Here is a 22,321-nt window from a genome sequence, read left to right as displayed (position 1 = left end):
GCACAAACCTCTCCCAGTGTCAAAAACAGGTAAAAATGTGTGATCGTGCAGGCGTGCAGCTGCAGCAAGCTGTGTTCTGCTTTCTACTGTATGTGGCAAACCCTGCTGACACATAACATTTAGGTAATAGTATATATTGGTTATATTTAGGTTCTGATTATTAGACATGTTTCTAGAATGTTTTCATAAATTTATTACATCCTTTTATATATTGACGTCATGTTTATAGCTGAGGGAAATTTGACAAATATATTAACTGTAGTCTCACCGTCTTTTTTACTCCACATTTCTTTCAGTGACTAGATTATGACTTTAGGCAACGTTACCAGAATGTTCTGGGAACGTCTGGAAGAAACATATCTTTAGGTGACATTATGTAACATTACCAGAATGTTCTGGGAACCAAAAAGAAACTTTCCTTAAAAACCATTCCCAGAATGTTAGGTTTAACCATGGATTTCTATTTAATCCACTAGATGGCGGATGCAGCCTGTGAGCTGTTGCCAGCAGCTGCCATCTTGCTTAGCGTTATTCTGCACGCGCTGACTTAAACTTGGGTTAAAGTGATCTGAAAATGCTGTTTTGTGCAAAGTTCAGGTGCTGCGACAAGCTGACAAAGGAGTATCAGCTGGTTAAATAAATAAAAAATAAATAATAATAAATTGTGGCGTGAGCTTTCATAAGTGTGTATTAGATGTAATATTAATGATGTCGGGAAATGACTAGAATTGCATTTTGGCATCTGTGTGTGTTAATGTTCAAAACATTCAGAATTAGTGCATTATTTTAAAATTAAAAGATATGGGTTATATTTTCACTTTGTAAAAATGTCAGAGTTGACATTAATAGAGTTATTCTATCCGGATTAATTTGATTTGTAAATCAAAACCATAAGTCAAACATGCTTTCCTTTTCAGGACATCTGCCTCAACGTCTGGACCGCTGTATGCTGTGACTGTAAATGACTCTTTCTTACAGCAGTGGACAGGGTGCACAAAGACTGAAGCACTGACTCATTGATTGTGTTGGGTTTGTGATAGTCTTTGATTCTAATCAGAAGCGTTGGCAGTGCTTATGCTCAAAACCAGCTTGTCAGTAGCTGAGAGTGTACCGGAGACAATACTGAAAGTCAGCGATTAGCTGTAGCGCACACTAAATATTTTAGTGGTTTATCGGTTTAGTATTATAAAAGCTAACTTTTCAGTTAGCAGATTAGCGGTTATCGAAGCTAACGTTTTGGTTACCTGTGCCCACCACTGTTTCTGTAAAGTAGTGACTTCAGTTTCCTGCCTGAATGCTTTGTTGTGATAAATATCTCACCATTCGTTTAGCGATTTAATTTGAAGTCTCACTTTCATAAGTCTCAATTTATCCCTTTTTAATTAGCCTCTGGTTTTTTCTTCACATCAGGTTTTCCCCATCCTTAGATATTCTGTAAGAGCAAATTCATAGAATGGAAATGCTTTTTCTCTCAATGTGGTGGGTCACATGACAGTCGCTTTGACATTGTATATTCTACTAATATAAGAATATACACGAATTGTCAGAGTCGTGGGGGTGGTTTTGGTGCTTGGGTTTACTCTGTCCTGTTGTCTCTTGCCTTTTTCTCTCAGTTCTTGGTGATGGGTGTCTCCATCTGTCTGGCCACGCCCCGGTTCTGGGTGTTTCCCTACACACCTGTTCTGTGTTTCGATTAATCACTTGGGTGCTTTATAAGCCGCTCAGTTTGAAGCTGTCCTTTGCCAGTTCGATGTGCCTAGTGCCTTCTTATCAGCTCTGTTCTAGTTTTCTTGCCTTGCTTATTGTGCCTCTTCAGTTTATGACGACTACCTGCTTGCCCTTTGACCACGCTTTCTGCCTGATGTTCTGGATCCTGTTGTTTTGTTTGGACTGCCTATCCGTGTACCGACCTAAGCCTGCTTATTCAGTAAATGTTTTTCCTCCACAGAGCTGTGTACCTGCGTCATGCATTTGCGTCCGGCCTGTCCTGCCTTTCCAGCCTGATAGATTAAACTGGCCAATGATGGACGCAGCAGACGCAGATTCGTTCCAGCGGGCGGTTCACCACCACAGCCAACAATTAGTGCAACAGGAGGATCAACTCGCTGCTCTGAATTCTGGTCTCAATGCACTAGCGAAGAGACAAGATACATTCATGGACTCAGTAAGTGCTCAGATGGAGCAGCTGCTAATTGCTGTAAAACATCAGGCTATGACCCGAATGACTCCCACAACATCAGCACTTCCGGGAGTGTCAGCTGCCCCACCGGCTCCCATTCCTGTACCAGAGGTCTGCAATCAACTGTCGCAACCCGAACATTTTTCTGGTGAGTCAGGGGGTGTTAAACCCTTTATTAAACAATGTGAACTACACTTTGAGTTGATGGCACCAATGTATCCAACCGATCGGTCGAAGATAGCATTTTTCATCACTCACCTTATCGGTCGGGCGGCAGCGTGGGCTACGGCTGAATGGAGCCCAGACTTGCCATCCTGCTCCTCACTGGCAGCTTTTACCAAATCCCTGCAGCAGGTTTTCCAGCGCTCTTCTCCTGGACGCGAGGCAGCACGGGAACTGTTGAGGCTGAAGCAAGGCCATCGTTGCGCGGCTGACTACGCTATCGACTTCTGCATTCTGGCCGCAAAGAGCGAGTGGAACCCCGCCGCTCTCCAAGACATGTTTTTTCAGGGGTTAAATGAAAACATCAGGAGCCAGCTCATCGTGACAGATTTGCCGGAAGACTTGGAGGACCTAATAGCCTTGGCCATCTGCACCAATCGCCATCTGTCGGAGCACCCTCGTCGAGAACGCCATCACCTCGGCACCACGATGGACTGACCACCCACTTCCGGTCACTCAAGTGCCCTCCCTTCCACTTCCGCCGAGGAGCCCATGCAGGTGGGGAGGGCCCGACTCACCAGCGAAGAGAAGGAGCGCGGCCACGTGGAAGGACTGTGCTACTGTGGTCAACCCACTCATTTACTTGTACATTGCCCAGTCAGGGGTGCCCCGGTGAGGTCAAGAACGGTAGTGCAGGTGAGTCAGAGCTCAATTCTCCCCTCATCTCAGAATATGTTTAATGCTGAACTTAAGACTGATTCGTCCTCCCTAATTTGCCCAGTATTTATCGATTCTGGTGCTGATTCTAATCTCATGCAATCTTCTCTCGCCAGGTCCCTCCATCTTAAGTGGAACAGGCTCTCACGGCCTTTGGTGGTCCATGCAGTGGATGGCAGCCCGCTGGGCCAAATAATTTTCCGGACACAGTCAGTTCAAATGACCATACCCAATAATTATTCAGAAAGCATTAGTTTCCATATCTTTGATAAAATGACTCACCCGGTTATCCTGGGGCATCCCTGGCTGCAACGCCACAAACCCCGCCTGGACTGGTCGCTCAGGAGGATAGAGTCCTGGGGACCAGCTTGTACAAATGTCTGATTAACCAAGCCTGTTAATATCTCTGATTTACATAACTCTGATCTGGAGGGAGTTCCTACATGTTACCATGATCTCGCTGAGGTGTTTAGCAAGTCAAAAGCTAAATCACTACCTCCTCATCATGAGTATGATTGTGCAATAGATCTTCTCCCAGGGGTTATACCTCCCCGGGGAAAGTTATTTTCGCTCTCAGCTCCTGAACGCGAGGCCATGAACACTTATATTCAAGAATCACTAGCTGCTGGGCTAATTCGTCCGTCGTCTTCACCCGCTGGGGCTGGATTCTTCTTTGTAGAAAAGAAGGACAAAACACTCCATCCCTGTATTGACTATCGAGGCCTTAATGACGTCACAGTCAAGTACTGATACCCCTTACCGCTAATCTCAACAGCCTTCGAGCTTTTGGAGGGAGTTAAAATCTTTACAAAGTTGGACTTGCGGAATGCGTATAACTTGGTTCGCATTCGTGCTGGGGATGAATGGAAAACTGCCTTTAATACTCCTACGGGTCACTACGAGTATCTAGTCATGCCCTTTGGCCTCACTAATGCTCCCGCGGTATTTCAAAATCTGGTAAATGACGTATTACGTGAATACCTCAATAGGTGCATTTTTGTTTATCTTGATGATATATTAATTTATTCCCCGAATCTAGAGATGCACGTCCAACAGGTACGATCCGTCTTACCAACCTTGTTACAAAATAATCTCTTTGTCAAGACAGAGAAATGTGAATTCCATTGTACCACGGTGTCTTTCCTAGGTTTCGTGATTTCAGCAGGGCTCATACAGATGGACCGGGCAAAAGTTGCCGCAGTTCGCGATTGGGCGGTTCCGAAAGATCGCAAAGATGTTCAACGGTTTTTGGGCTTTGATAACTTTTACTGTAAGTTCATTCGAAATTTCAACACTATCGCAGCTCCGCTACATAACTTTACCTCCTCGCTTCGTCCATTTGTATGGACTCCGGAGTGCGACGAGGCACTCTGGAACCTAAAGAATCGTTTTACAACGGCCCCCGTGTTGCTCCTTCCTGACCCCACCCGGCAGTTCGTGGTTGAGATCGATGTGTCTGATGCCGGCATCAGAGCAGTGCTTTCTCAAACAGGGCCCCGACATAACAGGTTACACCCATGCGCTATCTTGTCAAAGAAACTCACTGCCGCCGAGCGCAACTACAGCATCGGCGATCGCGAACTGCTGGAGGTTAAAGTGGCTTTGGAGGAGTGGCGGCACTGGCTGGAGGGGACACAGTTGCCTTTTTTAGTCTGGACAGATCATAATAATCTAGCAAATCTCCGCTCTGCTAAACGCCTAAACGCGCGCCAGGCTAGGTGGGCCATCTTTTTCAGCCATTTCAATTTTGTTTTATCACACTGTCCAGGATCTAAAAATGGCAAACCTGACGCGCTCTCCCGGTTGGATGATTCCGTCACCTCATCTTCCACTCCCGAGCCAATTCTGCCTGACAAATGTTTTGTGTCTGCACTGACTTGGAGCATCGAAGTTAAGGTTAGGTCTGTCCTAGGAAATATTCCTGTCCCCCCTGAGTGTCCTAGCGGCAAGTTGTTTGTTCCGGTCTCACTAAGGGGGGAAGTCATTCAATGGGGGCATGATAGCCGTTTTTCGTGTCACCCGAGTGCAATGGGAACAAGGTATTTGCTTTCATAGCAGTTCTGGTGGCCAAAGATGTTAGCCGACATCAATCAATCAATCAATCAACTTTTTTCTTATATAGCGCCAAATCACAACAAACAGTTGCCCCAAGGCGCTCCATATTGCAAGGCAAGGCCATACAATAACCACGAAAAACCCCAACGGTCAAAACGACCCCCTATGAGCAAGCACTTGGCCACAGTGGGAAGGAAAAACTCCCTTTTAACAGGAAGAAACCTCCAGCAGAACCAGGCTCAGGGAGGGACAGTCTTCTGCTGAGACTGGTTGGGGCTGAGGGAAAGAACCAGGAAAAAGACATGCCGAGAAGGGGGGCAGAGATCGATCACTAATGATTAAATGCAGAGTGATGCATACGGAGCAAAAAAAGAAAGAAACAGTGCATCATGGGAACCCCCCACAGTCTACGTCTAAAGCAACATAACCAAGGGATGGTCCAGGGTCACCCGATCCAGCCCTAACTATAAGCCTTAGCGAAAAGGAAAGTTTTAAGCCTAATCTTAAAAGTAGAGAGGGTATCTGTCTCCCTGATCTGAATTGGGAGCTGGTTCCACAGGAGAGGAGCCTGAAAGCTGAAGGCTCTGCCTCCCATTCTACTCTTACAAACCCTAGGAACCACAAGTAAGTCCGCAGTCTGAGAGCGAAGCGCTCTAATGGGGTATGTTAATGCATGTTCTGTTTGTACCATGCACAAAACCTCAACACATCCACTCGCAGGTGCTCTTTTACCTTTGTCAATTCCAGTTAAGCCTTGGATTTTCGTGGACTTTGTAACTGGGTTACCACCCTCTAAGGGCCACACTGTAATCATGATAGTTGTTGATCGGTTATCCAAAATGGTTCACTTCGTACCAGTGCCTAAACTGCCGTCTGCCAAGGAAACGGCAGAGGCCTTGTTACAGTATGTGTTCAAGTTGCATGGGTTGCCTCAAGATATAGTCTCAGACCGGGGCCCTCAGTTTGTTTCCCATTTCTGGAGGGAATTCTGTCGGCTGCTTGGGGTCATGTCAAGTCTCACTTCTGGTTACCACCCCCAGGCCAATGGTCAGGCAGAACGCCTGAATCAGGAGTCAGAGAAGGGCCTGCGAATCTTGTCATCTCAATTTCCTGCCTCCTGGTCCACCCAGCTGCCCTGGATCGAACTCGCTCACGACTGTTTGCCAACTGCTTCCTCTGGCTTCTCTCCGTTTCATGTTGTCTTTGGTCATCAACCTTCTCTTTTCCCTCCACGATTTTCGTTCTCCTGTTCCTTCTGCACTCAGTCTGGTGATGCAGTGCCAACGAACCTGGAACCGGGTCCGGAGGGCCCTGTTGCGGTTCTCCAAAAGCTATAAAGCAGAGGCGGACCGCAAACGGTCCATTGCATCTTCTTACTCTCCTGGTCAACGGGTTTGGTTATCCACGCGTCATCGGCCACTACGGGGTGTTCCTCGTAAGATGGCTCCCAGGTTCACTGGTTCCTTTCCGATAGCTAAGGTCATTAATCCTGTCTCTGTTCGTCTGTCTCTTCCCTGGTCTATGAAGGTCCATCCCACGTTTCACGTCAGCCAGCTTAAACCGGTTCAATCCAGTCCACTGTGCCCACTGGCTGTTCCCCCACCGTCTGCCCAGTTCGTGGGTGGGGGTCCCGTCTTCTCTGTGCGTCACCTTCTGGCTTCCCAGCGGCGGGGTCGTGGTCTGCAGTATTTGGTGGATTGGGAGGGTTATGGCTCCGAGGAGCGGTCTTAGGTTCCCTCCTGCTTTGTTTTGGACCCCAGTCTTGTTCGCGACTTTCATGCTTCTCACCCTTCTGCTCCGGGGCCGTCGAGGGTCGGCCCTTGAGGGGGGGTACTGTCAGGGTCGTGGGGGTGGTTTTGGTGCTCGGTTTGTTTCTTTTTCTGCTTGGGTTTACTCTGTCCTGTTGTCTCTTGCCTTTTTCTCTCGGTTCTTGGTGGTGTGTGTCTCCGTCCATCTGGCCACGTCCGGGTTCTGGGTGTTTCCCTACACACCTGTTCTGTGTTTCGATTAATCACTTGGGTGCTTTATAAGCCGCTCAGTTTGAATCTGTCCTTTGCCAGTTCGATGTGTCTAGTGCCTTCTTACCAGCTCTGTTCTAGTTTTCTTGCCTTGCTTATTGTGCCTCTTCGGTTTATGACGACTACCTGCTTGCCCTTTGACCACGCTTTTTGCCTGATGTTCTGGATTCTGTTGTTTTGTTTGGACTGCCTATCAGTGTGCCAACCTAAGCCTGCTTATTCAGTAAACGTTTTTCCTCCACAGAGCTGTGTACCTGCGTCATGCATTTGCGTCCGGCCTGTCCTGCCTTTCCAGCCTGGTACGAATGAGATTAATTTCTCTACAATATACTCTATATTCCATTGAAGTGTTTTCAGATTTTTTCAACTTGGTCCCAAAATTATTGAATAATCTTACTTTCACCATGGCTGTTTCATTTTATTTGATATTTTCGCGGAGAATCTCTCCGTAAAAGCGGCGCCGCAGGTGGGATAAGAGCAGTTTTTAATATTAATATCTTTAATATGATGCGAGCGTGTGAAGCTCTTATTGTCACCCCTGATTATCTAGTAGTATCTCATGTCGTGGCAGAAGATACAGTGTGTTTGACAAACTGATGGTATTATTTTCTTCACAACATCTGGACTGGGACTAACAAATTTATTCAAATCTATTATATAAATAGTCCGATCCTCTTATGTATTTGTTTGGACAAATAGTGGCTGTACAAATATGAGTTTGAATAAATGTAACAGCACAGTAAAAGCACGGAAAATGCAGATTTATTTAGTTATTGTGCTTCCATGCTTCCAGTTACACAAAGCTTGGTATCTAACTCATTCTATTTAAGGGTTGTTATGACTGGCGTCTGTCCCAGCGGTCACTGAGTGAGAGACGGGGTACATCCTGGTGAAGACACGAGTCTACTGCAGAGCCGACAGATACAGACAGAAACACACTGACACTCCTCCACAACTACGGTCAAGTTTGAGTCACCAATTCACCTCACCTGTAAGTCTTTGCAAGTGGGAGGAAGTCGGAGCACCTGGAGAGAAGAACCCATGCAAACTCCAAAAAGGACCAGGCCAGAAGCAAAACTGGAACCTTCTCGCTGTAAGACAGCAGTACTAACCACTAAGCCCTAAATTACTCCATTTAAGCAAAATTACAAATGGTACCAAAGTGAAATGTGGAGCACAATGTGACATAATGCCTACAATTATTACTGTAAGTGTTGTGTTGCCTTGGTTTGTGCTCTGCTCCCCGTCTCTTCGTGTTTCCCCAGGTGCTGCGTCACGGACTTAATTCCGCTCACCTGTCAGCATTCACCAGCACCTGTATTTAAACTCCGGTCCTGCCTCTCTACTAGGTTTGCCAACTCTCTGAAAAATAAATAAGGGACACTTCACTGGCAGGGCTGACCGGCCCATGGAAATATAGACTGGAATGGACATGCGCGCCTCTATCTATTAGCGTCACTCAGGACAGGAAGGCGCCATTACTAACGGTGGAAATGTGCAGCTCATCAATAATAAACTGACCGCTTTTTTTGCACTAGCGTCACTATTTCTTAATGGATTTTAATAAATGTAGGCTTTATTCAAAGCCCTTTGAAAGCTCTTTCCAATGCACCTATGCATGTGTGGGTGAAAAAAAAAACTTTTATGTAAAATGCAGAAATTTGGGGAAATTACAACAAACTGTGCTGCTTTTCTCGCTCTATTGTCGCTATTTGTTAACAGATTTTAATAAAAGTGGGCTTGTTTTAAAGCCCTTTCATTGCTCTTTCTAATGAACCCATACATGTCTAGCTAGAAAAAAATGTTTTATGTAAAGTGTGGAAATTTGTGGAAAATATTCCATTCTGTTCATTTACTGTGATTTTTTTTTCCTGTCATCATAATTCTCGATGGATTTTTATAAATGAAGCCTTGTAAGTTGTATTCATGCTAATTACCATGTGTTTTTCCTGTGCCGCCGCACCGCGTCGGCTGCGTCCCGACGCGCGGACCCGTCCGCACGTCTTTCATTAAAAAAATCTCCTTTAACAGTGGAATATCCGGATAAAATGCTGAAACCGACTTCTTCTGAAACTTCTCTGTTCTCTCACGACGTCCTGGATCAATAGAGCCTGAAATGTGGAGGTTTTCAGCTTGAAACAGGCTGACGACGGCGCCTGAGAGCGCTGCGCGACGTCTCGCACCGTGGGAAGTCCTTAAAGCGACAGTATCACCTCAAAATCTCTCATCAGCTGTTAAAATTTTCACCGAAAACCAGCTTAATTTTTCGAACCGTGTCCACTTCGATGTGTCTCACAAGTTTAGAAAAAATTTTGATCAAACAAAGCGCCAGTCTCTCAGCAACTTCTCAGACAAAGGAATTCCGACGAGGGGCTGGGCGACTCCTCCCGCAAGGAGTGCTCACAGGCGAATGACGTCACCGACAGGCGTGGAAAAACTCACGCATGCGCACGAGGGTTCAAGCATGTCTGATGTAAAAACATATGAATGAAATCCATATAGTTTTTGAAAAAAAATAAAAAGGACCTATACTTTATTGACAGACCTCGTATAAAAAAAAATGTCTTTAAAAATAAATCTTTCTCTGTCGTGTTATTGTTATAAAAGTGTATAAATTAACAAAAAAAAAAAAATCATCCAAAACAATGTAACAGTGAAAGTCTGAAAAAGTAAACAATATTTACAATACTTATAGCTGTTGTCACGCACCTTTTCCCATTTGCCCATGTATTTTTGCTTTCTTTTTTGTTATGTTTTTTTTGAGGAGGAGTAACGACGTTACAGACATTGCTGTTCGCAGGCGTATCTGCAGTGCCAGTGTCGGTATCAGCCATGCTGCTACGGTCGTCCGACGACCGTCGTCGGCTCATGATTCTCGTGCGGGATCTTCTTGCGAGCAGATGTCCCTCGACCAATGAGATAAGAGTGATTCTGTATCGTCAACTCGTGTCTGTCAGCTCATTGGTGAAGAACAGGAGAGAGGCTGGGATCAAATTTACCGTACGTTTCCATATAAAGCGCCAGACTTTTTGATTCTCACAGAAATACGGGACAAACTGCGTCCCGTTTCAGGTCAATACGGAACGCACACTTTTATTTCTAAATAAGGGACGATTCCGTTTTTCAAGGGACGGTTGGCAACCCTACTCTCTACAATCACCAGAAACTCAGCCTAGCCTGTGTGGTACCTGGTCTCTATGTGGCCACAGTTGTGGCCACTCCCACAATAGTCAAACTGTTTCAACAGTTTTTTTGGGTTTTGCCCATTTTTAATCAAAGGTTTACTCAGAATTTCAGTCAGGTAGCTGCACCTCTCCATAAACTTACCTCATCTAAAACACCTTTTTACTGATCCTCAGAAGCCTAAAATTCCTTTAAGTTACTCAAACACTGATTCACCACAGCACCCGTTCTTATACAGCCTAATCCTGGTCACCACTACATCGTGGAGGTCGATGCCTCCGACATCGGAGCAATCCTCTCCCACTGAGCTGGGGGCGATCAACACCTGCACCCCTGTGCTTTTCTTTCCCGGTGTCTGTCTCCCACCGAGTGCAATTATGATGTGGGGAACTTGGAACTCCTGGCTGTGAAGGAGGCACTGGAGGAGTGGAGACACTGGCTTGAAGGTACGTCTCTTCCATTTCTTGTGTGGACTGATTACTGTTTTTTGGACATTTCAGTTACATACAGACTCAGCTATAAAAACATCAAGCCAGATGTGCTATCTCACTGCTCAGGACAGTTCCTCAGATCCAGACACCATCCTTCCCAGTCAAATGACTGTCAGTGTTCTCACCTGGAACATAGAGAGGGTCATCTGGGAGACTCAGAAGAATCATCCACATCCTGGAGGAGGAGCTCCCGGACGGCTCGTCGTACCACCAGCTGCCGATCTGCAGTACTCCAGTTCATACACAAGTCTGGGTTCTACTGTCATCCTGGTACTCAGAGAACCATCCATTTGTTCAACAACACTTCTGGTGGCCCTCAGTACAGGCAAATGTGCGGGACTACATCAATGCTTGCACCATCTGCTCCAGGGGTAAGAACTCTCATCAGCCCCCATCCAGACTCCTAAATCTGTTATCTGCTCTTGGTCGCACATCTGTTTGGACTTCGTCAGAGGACTCCCCACCTCCAAGGGCAGCACTGTCATCCTCACGATAGTGAATCGATTTTCTAAGGCAGCCCACTTTGTGGCCCTGCCCAAACTGCCATCAGCCCAGGAGATCGCCGACCTCTTAGTCCACTGTGTGTTCCATGTGTGCCGGACCGAGGACCTCAATTTACCTGTCAAGTTTAGACGAACTTCTGCTCTGCACTTGAGGCCTCGGTCAGTCTCTTATCCGGATTCCATCCCCAATCCAACCGCCAGGCGGAACCATGCTAATCAAGAGCTCGACTCTTCCCTCCGGTGTGTCACATCCTTGCTCCCATCGACCTGGAGCACTCCGCTGCTGTGGGTTTAATATGCCCATAACTCTCAGGTGAGTTCTGCAACCAGACTTACACCATTTCAATGTCATTGGAATATCAACCACCTCCAGCCCAAGAGTTGGACCTTTCTGTGCCATCTGTCCAAGCCCAACTATGGCAATGTGGATGGGTGTGGAGGACCACCCATCCACTCTGCTCCAAACGAGGGAACAGACCATGCAGACTGGCACCGAACCCCATCCCCCCAGTACCACCCGGACCCGTAGGTGTGGATCTTGGCCAAGTATGTTTCACTCAAGGGGGACGCCAGGAAATTGATCGACTGGTTTATTAATCCTGCCTCAGTTCGAGTCCACCTTCCTCGGTTGCTCTGGATTCATCTTGTCTTCCATGTCTCCTGACTGGAGCCAGTCCACACCAGCGCTCTGTGCCCTCCGGTTGATCCTCCTCCTCCTGCCTGGCTCATGGATGTCCATCTGGCCTGGACTCTGCGCCGGATTATGGACATGCGGCGCCAATGTTTCCAGTATCTGGTAGACTGGGAGGGTTATGGACCTGGGTGTCGCGGGGAACGTCCTGGACCCCTCCCTCCTCCGGGACCTCTATCGGGCCCACCTGGGTCGGCCTAGTAAGTGACTTGGGAGCTCCTATTGGTGGGGGGGGGGGGAGTATTGTTATGCTGCCTTGGTTTCTGCTCTGCTCCCCCTCCCCTCCTGTTTCTCCTGTCACAGAGTTGATTCCACTCACATGCCAGCAATCACCAGCACCTGCATTTAAACCCCGTTCCTGCCTCTCTACAATTGCCAGAAACTCAGCGTAGCCCGTGTGGTACATGGCCTATGTGTTTCCTCAGTGAAACATTTCCAATCCAATCCACTTTATTTATATAGCACATTTAAACAACAGAACAGTTTCCAAAGTGCTGCACATAAAAATGATTATACAACTATACAAAACAATAAAACCACTCAGATACTAATAAATAAATAAACATAAAAACAATAAAACAATAAATAAATAAAACACTGGGCCAAAGACATCAGAGGACCATACAACTCATGCGGAGCTAAAAGCCAGAGAATAAAAGTGGGTCTTCAGACGAGACTTAAAACACTCCACTGTGGGGGCTGTTTGAACGTGGAGAGGCAGAGCGTTCCAGAGTCTGGGCTCAGCCACAGAGAAGGCCCTGTTCCCTCTGGTCTTAAGTCTCGTCCTAGGCACCACAAGCTGGAGCTGTCCCTCAGAGCTCAGAGCATGCGCTGGGGAGTAAATTTGGAGGAGTTCTACAATATATTGTGGGGCCAGTCCATTTAAAGCTTTAAAAACAAATAATAAAATTTTAAAATCAATTCTAAAATTAACAGGGAGCCAGTGCAAAGACGCAAGAATGGGTGTAATATGTTCATGTTTTTTGCTCCCAGTTAAGAGGCGTGCAGCAGCGATCTGGACTAACTCTTGTCCAGAACACGTTTCTTGTGTTCTGGACAAGAAAGACCACCTCTACTGGTGGTTGGCTCTCACTGCGGTATTGTATCACTTCCTGTTCCGGAGCACTGCGGTGTTTTTCTGTATCTGTTAGCTGTTTAATCTGCGCAGTTAGATTGATCTAGTTATCTAGATTACGATTTGTTTCCCAGTGTAATCTTTACGTGCCTTAACTAAAGCACTCCTTCTGCTGAATCACCTCTAAATTATTTACACATTATTCACTTTGCGTGTTTTTAGGAATCCGCTAGCTTAGCGTAGCTACTAGCTCTTAGCCGATTTAGCATGGTGGCTTCTCCTGTCTCTCCCGCACTTTTCTGCTCTGGGTGTGAAATGTTTAGTTATTCCTCAGCCTCCTTTAGCAGTAACGGTACTTGTAATAAGTGTAGCTTATTCGTAGCTTTGGAGGCCAGGCTGGGCGAATTGGAGACTCGGCTCCGCACCGTGGAAAATTCTACAGCTAGCCAGGCCCCTGTAGTCGGTGCGGACCAAGGTAGCTTAGCCGCCGTTAGTTACCCCCTGGCAGATCCCGAGCAGACGGGAAAGCAGGCTGACTGGGTGACTGTGAGGAGGAAGCGTAGCCCTAAACAGAAGCCCCGTGTACACCGCCAACCCGTTCACATCTCTAACCGTTTTTCCCCACTCTACGACACACCCGCCGAGGATCAAACTCTGGTTATTGGCGACTCTGTTTTGCGAAATGTGAAGTTAGCGACACCAGCAACCATAGTCAATTGTCTTCCGGGGGCCAGAGCAGGCGACATTGAAGGAAATTTGAAACTGCTGGCTAAGGCTAAGCGTAAATTTGGTAAGATTGTAATTCACGTCGGCAGTAATGACACCCGGTTACGCCAATCGGAGGTCACTAAAATTAACATTAAATCGGTGTGTAACTTTGCAAAAACAATGTCGGACTCTGTAGTTTTCTCTGGGCCCCTCCCCAATCAGACCGGGAGTGACATGTTTAGCCGCATGTTCTCCTTGAATTGCTGGCTGTCTGAGTGGTGTCCAAAAAATGAGGTGGGCTTCATAGATAATTGGCAAAGCTTCTGGGGAAAACCTGGTCTTGTTAGGAGAGACGGCACCATCCCACTTTGGATGGAGCAGCTCTCATTTCTAGAAATCTGGCCAATTTTCTTAAATCCTCCAAACCGTGACTATCCAGGGTTGGGACCAGGAAGCAGAGTTGTAGTCTTACACACCTCTCTGCAGCTTCTCTCCCCCTGCCATCCCCTCATTACCCCATCCCTGTAGAGACGGTGCCTGCTCCCAGACTACCAATAACCAGCAAAAATCTATTTAAGCATAAAAATTCAAAAAGAAAAAATAATATAGCACCTTCAACTGCACCACAGACTAAAACAGTTAAATGTGGTCTATTAAACATTAGGTCTCTCTCTTCTAAGTCCCTGTTGGTAAATTATATAATAATTGATCAACATATTGATTTATTCTGCCTTACAGAAACCTGGTTACAGCAGGATGAATATGTTAGTTTAAATGAGTCAACACCCCCGAGTCACACTAACTGTCAGAATGCTCGTAGCACGGGCCGGGGCGGAGGATTAGCAGCAATCTTCCATTCCATCTTATTAATTAATCAAAAACCCAGACAGAGCTTTAATTCATTTGAAAGCTTGACTCTTAGTCTTGTCCATCCAAATTGGAAGTCCCAAAAACCAGTTTTATTTGTTATTATCTATCGTCCACCTGGTCGTTACTGTGAGTTTCTCTGTGAATTTTCAGACCTTTTGTCTGACTTAGTGCTTAGCTCAGATAAGATAATTATAGTGGGCGATTTTAACATCCACACAGATGCTGAGAATGACAGCCTCAACACTGCATTTAATCTATTATTAGACTCTATTGGCTTTGCTCAAAAAGTAAATGAGTCCACCCACCACTTTAATCATATCTTAGATCTTGTTCTGACTTATGGTATGGAAATAGAAGACTTAACAGTATTCCCTGAAAACTCCCTTCTGTCTGATCATTTCTTAATAACATTTACATTTACTCTGATGGACTACCCAGCAGTGGGGAATAAGTTTCATTACACTAGAAGTCTTTCAGAAAGCGCTGTAACTAGGTTTAAGGATATGATTCCTTCTTTATGTTCTCTAAAGCCATATACCAACACAGTGCAGAGTAGCTACCTAAACTCTGTAAGTGAGATAGAGTATCTCGTCAATAGTTTTACATCCTCATTGAAGACAACTTTGGATGCTGTAGCTCCTCTAGAAAAGAGAGCTTTAAATCAGAAGTGCCTGACTCCGTGGTATAACTCACAAACTCGTAGCTTAAAGCAGATAACCCGTAAGTTGGAGAGGAAATGGCGTCTCACTAATTTAGAAGATCTTCACTTAGCCTGGAAAAAGAGTCTGTTGCTCTATAAAAAAGCCCTCCGTAAAGCTAGGACATCTTTCTACTCATCACTAATTGAAGAAAATAAGAACAACCCCAGGTTTCTTTTCAGCACTGTAGCCAGGCTGACAAAGAGTCAGAGCTCTATTGAGCTGAGTATTCCATTAACTTTAACTAGTAATGACTTCATGACTTTCTTTGCTAACAAAATTTTAACTATTAGAGAAAAAATTACTCAGAACCATCCCAAAGACGTATCGTTATCTTTGGCTGCTTTCAGTGATGCCGGTATTTGGTTAGACTCTTTCTCTCCGATTGTTCTGTCTGAGTTATTTTCATTAGTTACTTCATCTAAACCATCAACATGTTTATTAGACCCCATTCCTACCAGGCTGCTCAAGGAAGCCCTACCATTATTTAATGCTTCGATCTTAAATATGATCAATCTATCTTTGTTAGTTGGCTATGTACCACAGGCTTTTAAGGTGGCAGTAATTAAACCATTACTTAAAAAGCCATCACTTGACCCAGCTATCTTAGCTAATTATAGGCCAATCTCCAACCTTCCTTTTCTCTCAAAAATTCTTGAAAGGGTAGTTGTAAAACAGCTAACTGATCATCTGCAGAGGAATGGTCTATTTGAAGAGTTTCAGTCAGGTTTTAGAATTCATCATAGTACAGAAACAGCATTAGTGAAGGTTACAAATGATCTTCTTATGGCCTCGGACAGTGGACTCATCTCTGTGCTTGTTCTGTTAGACCTCAGTGCTGCTTTTGATACTGTTGACCATAAGATTTTATTACAGAGATTAGAGCATGCCATAGGTATTAAAGGCACTGCGCTGTGGTGGTTTGAATCATATTTGTCTAATAGATTACAATTTCTTCATGTAAATGGGGAATCTTCTTCACAGACTAAAGTTAATTATGGAGTTCCACAAGGTTCTGTGCTAGGACCAATTTTATTCACTTTATACATGCTTCCCTTAGGCAGTATTATTAGACGGTATTGCTTAAATTTTCATTGTTACGCAGATGATACCCAGCTTTATCTATCCATGAAGCCAGAGGACACACACCAATTAGCTAAACTGCAGGATTGTCTTACAGACATAAAGACATGGATGACCTCTAATTTCCTGCTTTTAAACTCAGATAAAACTGAAGTTATTGTACTTGGCCCCACAAATCTTAGAAACATGGTGTCTAACCAGATCCTTACTCTGGATGGCATTACCCTGACCTCTAGTAATACTGTGAGAAATCTTGGAGTCATTTTTGATCAGGATATGTCATTCAAAGCGCATATTAAACAAATATGTAGGACTGCTTTTTTGCATTTACGCAATATCTCAGAAAGGTCTTGTCTCAGAGTGATGCTGAAAAACTAATTCATGCATTTATTTCCTCTAGGCTGGACTATTGTAATTCATTATTATCAGGTTGTCCTAAAAGTTCCCTAAAAAGCCTTCAGTTAATTCAAAATGCTGCAGCTAGAGTACTGACGGGGACTAGAAGGAGAGAGCATATCTCACCCATATTGGCCTCTCTTCATTGGCTTCCTGTTAATTCTAGAATAGAATTTAAAATTCTTCTTCTTACTTATAAGGTTTTGAATAATCAGGTCCCATCTTATCTTAGGGACCTCGTAGTACCATATCACCCCAATAGAGCGCTTCGCTCTCAGACTGCAGGCTTACTTGTAGTTCCTAGGGTTTGTAAGAGTAGAATGGGAGGCAGAGCCTTCAGCTTTCAGGCTCCTCTCCTGTGGAACCAGCTCCCAATTCAGATCAGGGAGACAGACACCCTCTCTACTTTTAAGATTAGGCTTAAAACTTTCCTTTTTGCTAAAGCTTATAGTTAGGGCTGGATCAGGTGACCCTGAACCATCCCTTAGTTATGCTGCTATAGACATAGACTGCTGGGGGGTTCCCATGATGCACTGTTTCTTTCTCTTTTTGCTCTGTATGCACCACTCTGCATTTAATCATTAGTGATCGATCTCTGCTCCCCTCCACAGCATGTCTTTTTCCTGGTTCTCTCCCTCAGCCCCAACCAGTCCCAGCAGAAGACTGCCCCTCCCTGAGCCTGGTTCTGCTGGAGGTTTCTTATTGTTAAAAGGGAGTTTTTCCTTCCCACTGTAGCCAAGTGCTTGCTCACAGGGGGTCGTTTTGACCGTTGGGGTTTTACATAATTATTGTATGGCCTTGCCTTACAATATAAAGCGCCTTGGGGCAACTGTTTGTTGTGATTTGGCGCTATATAAAAAAATTGATTGATTGTACTTTTTCCTCTGTGATCAGTCCTTGCACTTTTTTACCTCTGGTTTATTGTGTTTTCAGCACTCCCACCACCTGTCAACTCCATGGCACCCGCCTGGTCTTGGTTTCAGCACCCGCCTGGTTCTAGAACTCACCCCATCAAACATTCTGGTCAAGTTGATGTCTCCTCACCCTGGTGTCCCCTCCCTAGACTTTATACTATTTTACATTTTACTGTTAAACAATAAATTACTATTTGGTTATTTCATAATCCTTGTATTTTGGGTCCTAACTCTGTTCTTTGGTCCTATCATAACAGCAAGATCAAAGTCTAAATTCAAAACTCACTTACTGAAATATTACACCCATAGAAACTGCTAACGGGAGGAGATGGAGCTGGCTGTCCAGTCACTGAAATATTTGTTTTTCAATTCTTGGAACCTACTCTTCTGGCTATCCATCAATGACTGGCCTGAGAATAAATTAAATTTATACCAGATATCCCTGTAAAAACACTGAAATAATTACTTTACTAGGCACCTCACCTATTGAAGTTTTGAGAACCTGCTTACTGAATCCATCGTGCACTAAAAAACCATTTGCAAAGCCAAGGTCTTAATCGTCTCTCCTCTCCAGTTTGGAGATCCATTCACACTTTTCCTCCAGACAGATTATGTATCCGGCAGCTTGCATTCTTAACCGACCCTGTGTGTTTGATCCTGTGCTGGCTACACCAGCCTAATTGTCCAACTCCTGCTCATCAGTTCTCGCCATGTTGTAGATGTTTCCGTTGTGACAGCCCTTCTCTCTGACGCGTGGATAGAGCTGTCGTCCTAAGGGTCAAGGGGCACTGGGGTCATGGGTTAACACCGCAGGATGCTCTTCAACAACAAACAAATTGTCCAAAAATCTCAAAACAGAAGCTGAAAGGTTCCACTTTCTGATCTCATTAATCCCATCGCACCCTTAATCCTGCGCTAATGTGAAATTCCATTCCGGTCTGCCGTGAAGATGTGTTTTGAAGATAAATGGTGTCGGGTCATGGAAGCGGATGTCTTTTTTCCCTAATAAATCTTTTATCCACTCAGTGTAAACACCATAAAGAAAAGCAATGCAGTGAAACACACCGAGCTAATGGGGGCTGAGGTTTAGTGTGCTGATCCCCTGACGGATCACATGTTTATTTGGTGGTGAAAGGTACGATCTGCCTGTAGGACCAGAGTGTCTGTCTGTGTGCCTTAAGGTGTAGAAAACTGCACATCATTGCCCCCCTCATGATGTGTTCTTTAATGCAGAGGTTAACAGGTTTGACCCCAGCCCACCCCAGGCCATGAGACCGTGATGGTCACGAACAAAGACAGGGAGGCCGACATGTTGACATACATGCATAAGACACTCGTACAGGAAGCCACGAGGCACAGCATGTGCACACTCTTCAAATTAAAGCAGAAAAAGGAAAGAAGAGCAAGAGAATTGTGTTGACCATCTTCGTTTGACTGTGTGCTGTCACTGCAAAGCCCCCGCACAACAAAATGAACAGGTAATTTTACAGTTTAGTATTTCCAAAGGGACAAACAGTCAGAGTGAACTTTAAAACTATAAAAATAACACAGCCATGCCTGCAGGCAGTAAGTGAAATATGTAAAGCTACTGCTGACAATTTTGTGAATGTACTTCACAATTACGGCATGTTAGTGTCAAAGCAGCATCAGCTCTTGACTGTACAACAGTGACATCATCATCATTGGGTTCAGCTAACATTTTCAAAATAAACGGCTTAGCTAATGTTACCTGAAATTTTTCTATGAACCAGTTTTCTTTAAGAACGAGCAAAAACGTAAGCACGGCTTACTACTAATAACCCGAACTGAACAAAATCCACAACTCAACACCTCGATTTATAGGTCAGAATTTCTGAATACCTGAATTTAACTGCAAAGACAATCTACAGAAAACTTTCAGTATACAAGAAGAACTATACGAGGGCTGTCCGTAAAGTATAGGTCCTTTTTATTTTTTTTCAAAAACTATATGGATTTCATTCATATGTTTTTACGTCAGACATGCTTGAACCCTCGTGCGCATGCGTGAGTTTTTCCACGCCTGTTGGTGACGTCATTCGCCTGTGAGCACTCCTTGTGGGAGGAGTCGTCCAGCCCCTCGTCGGAATTCCTTTGTCTGAGAAGTTGCTGAGAGACTGGTGCTTTGTTTGATCAAAATTTTTTCTAAACCTGTGAGACACATCGAAGTGGACATGGTTCGAAAAATTAAGCTGGTTTTCAGTGAAAATTTTAACAGCTGATGAGAGATTTTGAGGTGATTCTGTCGCTTTAAGGACTTTTCACGGTGCGAGACGTCGCGCAGCGCTCTCAGGCGGCGTCATCAGCCTGTTTCAAGCTTAAAACCTCCACATTTCAGGCTCTATTGATCCAGGACGTCGTGAGAGAACAGAGACGTTTCAGAAGAAGTCGGTTTCAGCATTTTATCCGGATATTCCACTGTTAAAGGAGATTTTTTTAATGAAAGACGTGCGTACGGGTCCGCGCGTCGGGACGCAGCCGACGCGGCGGCACAGGAAAAACACCTCCGTGTTGATAACCATTTGTTAAAATCCAGTTGGCTTTTGATGGCTTTCAGTGGAGTGAGTATATGAGAAATTGTTTATCAGCTGGAGATGTTCCAACTTGTCCTTAAGGCTTCCAGCAGAGGTGTTTTTCCTGTGACGGAGCGTCGTGGCGGCTGCGAGCCGACGCTGCAATCCGCCCGCACGTCTTTCATTAAAAAATTCTCCTTTAACAGTGGAATATCCGGATAAAATGCTGAAACCGACTTCTTCTGAAACTTCTCTGTTCTCTCACGACGTCCTGGATCAACAGAGCCTGAAATGTGGAGGTTTTAAGCTTGAAACAGGCTGATGACGCTGCCTGAGAGCGCTGCGCGACGTCTCGCACCGTGAAAAGTCCTTAAAGCGACAGAATCACCTCAAAATCTCTCATCAGCTGTTAAAATTTTCACTGAAAACCAGCTTAATTTTTCGAACCATGTCCACTTCAATGTGTCTCACAGGTTTAGAAAAAATTTTGTTCAAACAAAGCGCCAGTCTCTCAGCAACTTCTCAGACAAAGGAATTCCGACGAGGGGCTGGACGACTCCTCCCACAAGGAGTGCTCACAGGCGAATGACGTCACCGACAGGCGTGGAAAAACTCACGCATGCGCACGAGGGTTCAAGCATGTCTGACGTAAAAACATATGAATGAAATCCATATAGTTTTTGAAAAAAATAAAAAGGACCTATACTTTACGGACAGCCCTCGTATTTCCAAGTCAATACAGTAACCCAACAAGATGTCCTCTTTGGGAAATGTTCTTGTACACACCACATTCAATAAAGGCCTTCAGTTGTTTTTGTTATCTCATTTGGCATGTGTGTCCATGAAATATCAGTATATTACAGGTACTTGATCCATCTGCACTGCAGCTCCGCCTGTAGTATACATTGAACAAGCCTAATTTGAAAAGAAACACTTTTAGAGATTTTGCAAGATCAACTGGACAAATTTAATACTCAGAAATTTCCTAAATTTGAATTTTAAAAAGTAAATAAATAAATCATAATTAAAAGAAACTTTGCTCTGCCAGTGTCCTAGTGACATGATTTTTTTTATCTATTTAATACTTTTTGCATATTGCCTGGACAATAAATAAATAACATCTTTAGATGGACAGAAGGACAGGCATAACTCATTTGTGTTGCTATATACCCCGCACTTTAGGTTAGGGGTTACATAAAAATGCCACTTTTCAAACATTGCACAGCCGACCGAAATATAGGATGACATACGAGTTTGTGCTGTGCATATTGATGATTGTCTCAAACCACCAAGGACTGGCTGTCGCAAGTAAGCATTTTCTGTGGATAATTGGTAAAAATATGAACATAAAAAGAACTATAAAAACAGCACAGATGGCAGACAAATGATCAATTAAAGACAGTCCATTAATGGGCTTTACTGCTGCCTGTCTACCTTGGGGCAACTGTTTGTTGTGATTTGGCGCTATATAAAAAAATTGATTGATTGATTGATTGAAGCCCCAGCTGAACCTGACACGTTTAAAATCAGTGGTGAGAAGCAACCAGACAATAGAACAAAACACAACTACAACTATCTACTGCCCTCTACTGGCAGATGATATCAAATGAAAACCTCAGTTTCAGCATCTGGTGAAAAATAGCAGGAAAAAAATTATGTACAACGCAGTCATAACATAATATTTGTACATCAGATTTGCAAATACACAACACTCAAAATTGCATGTAAACATACAAACAAACAATATTTTTGTGTATCACAAGTACACAGTTTTAAATACAACAGCCACTATCATATATATATATATATATATATATATATATATATATATATATATATATATATATATATATATATATATATATATATGTGTGTGTGTGTGTGTGTGTGGAGGGAGAGAGTCAGCTTTATTAAATAGTCTTCCATTAGGTGCAGTACCCGATTCTGACGGCAGGATACGCTGTAACTTCAAAGACAATTTCCAAAATGTGTTGAAATTATTCAAAATACTGGTTTGTTTCGTGTGTGTTTTGAAGTGCGTCAACAT

The 22,321-nt window shown here is 44.3% G+C and overlaps 1 long non-coding RNA gene across 1 annotated transcript; it reads left to right on the top strand.

Moving 5' to 3' along the window:
* The first annotated feature begins 259 nt into the window (after nt 1-259).
* On the top strand, nt 260-19,645 carry LOC117501955. Its single transcript, XR_004558139.1, has 3 exons — nt 260-343; nt 19,512-19,518; nt 19,633-19,645. It is a non-coding gene; the product is annotated as an uncharacterized LOC117501955 (long non-coding RNA).
* The last annotated feature ends 2,676 nt before the right edge of the window (nt 19,646-22,321 follow it).

Source organism: Thalassophryne amazonica, chromosome 20 (assembly GCF_902500255.1).
Source record: "Thalassophryne amazonica chromosome 20, fThaAma1.1, whole genome shotgun sequence".
Lineage (NCBI taxonomy): Eukaryota > Metazoa > Chordata > Actinopteri > Batrachoidiformes > Batrachoididae > Thalassophryne > Thalassophryne amazonica.
Note: the sequence above shows the minus strand (reverse complement) of the source record. Positions and strands in the feature narration are given on the sequence as shown.